Source organism: Pezoporus flaviventris, unplaced genomic scaffold, assembly GCF_033815535.1.
Source record: "Pezoporus flaviventris isolate CSIRO_AGI_PZ_B2104156 unplaced genomic scaffold, CSIRO_AGI_Pfla_v1 ptg000002l, whole genome shotgun sequence".
Lineage (NCBI taxonomy): Eukaryota > Metazoa > Chordata > Aves > Psittaciformes > Psittacidae > Pezoporus > Pezoporus flaviventris.
The window spans coordinates 3223762-3224979 of NW_026892550.1; the positions used below are offsets into that span (position 1 = coordinate 3223762).

A 1218-nucleotide genomic window follows, 5' to 3' on the forward strand; every position below is an offset into this window, starting at 1 on the left:
CTGCTTCACACCCTCAGCGTTCATATTCCCTAAACATGGAGTTACTCTATATCTGAATACAGGCTCAGCCCTGTCCAGAGCAGAAGGGCAAAGGCAAGCATCCCACTTGGTGTCACTGAATATCTGCAGCAGCAGGTCCCTGCCTGGTGCTGGCACCGCTTTGGTAGCAGGGTGTGCAGGGTACAGGTCCTGTCCCAGAGGCAGCGTGCTGCCAGCATGCTCTGGTCCCCACTGTGTGAGGCTGGTGACAGGGCATGATGCATACCCTCATTGCAAACACAACAAAGGGTTGCTTCACAAAGTGGAGAGCTGCAACTGCTGCAATTGCAGTTTGGGAAGCAGGGAAAGGCCGCTTGAGCTCACCATTGCCAGGAGAGCCGGGGTATTCCAGTGTGGCTAAAATGGACTGCCCTTTCCCACACAGCTGCAGCTGGAGGTGTGAAAGCAGTTCGTTCCCATGAAAAGCTGTTTTGATGCCCCCTCCTTGTGCTGGAAATACTGCATGGAGATGAATCTGTAGCAAATAGAGTTGTTCTTTGGCTTTGAGGAACGCTTACCATGGTTTGGCTCAGTGCAAATTAACCCATTCCTGAACACTGGAAGGAAGAGAGGAAAGATAATTTCAGCCCCCAAGAGGCCAAATTTCTCATTGTAAAGCATAGAATCATATAGAATACTTAGGGTTGGAAAGGACCTTAAGATTACCCAGTTCCACCCCCTGCCATGGGCAGGGACACCTCACACTAGACCAGGCTGCCCAAAGCTCTATCCAACCTGGCCTTGAGCAGTGCCAGCGATGGAGCATTTAACGCTTCCCTGGGCAGCCTGTGCCAGTGCCTCACTACCCTCACAGTAAAAAGCTTCTTTATATCCAGCTTGAACTTCCCAAAAGCAATTAGCAGAGGATGGTTTCGATCCATCGACCTCTGGGTTATGGGCCCAGCACGCTTCCGCTGCGCCACTCTGCTCTGCACAGCAAATATAAAGGGCTTCTTTTCTCACAGTAAAGGCTCGTAAGAGGAGGTCTGGTTCTGCTGACACTTCCATGAGGGTGCAACTTGGTTTTCTTATATTCTATGATAAACTTAAATGGATTGCTGGTACACATATGCAACACAAATGGTTTAGCCCAGCAAAAAACCCATGACAAATAGGTGTTTTAAAATAGGCTTTGTAGAGCAGCATAAAAAAGGAAAACACCTGGTAAAATTTAGGGAT

General features: G+C 49.0%; 1 non-coding gene across 1 annotated transcript; it reads right to left on the minus strand.

Moving 5' to 3' along the window:
- Positions 1-896: 896 nt before the first annotated feature.
- Positions 897-968, minus strand: TRNAM-CAU (transfer RNA methionine (anticodon CAU)). The gene has a single exon. It is a non-coding gene; the product is annotated as a tRNA-Met (tRNA).
- Between the last annotated feature and the right edge of the window lie 250 nt (positions 969-1218).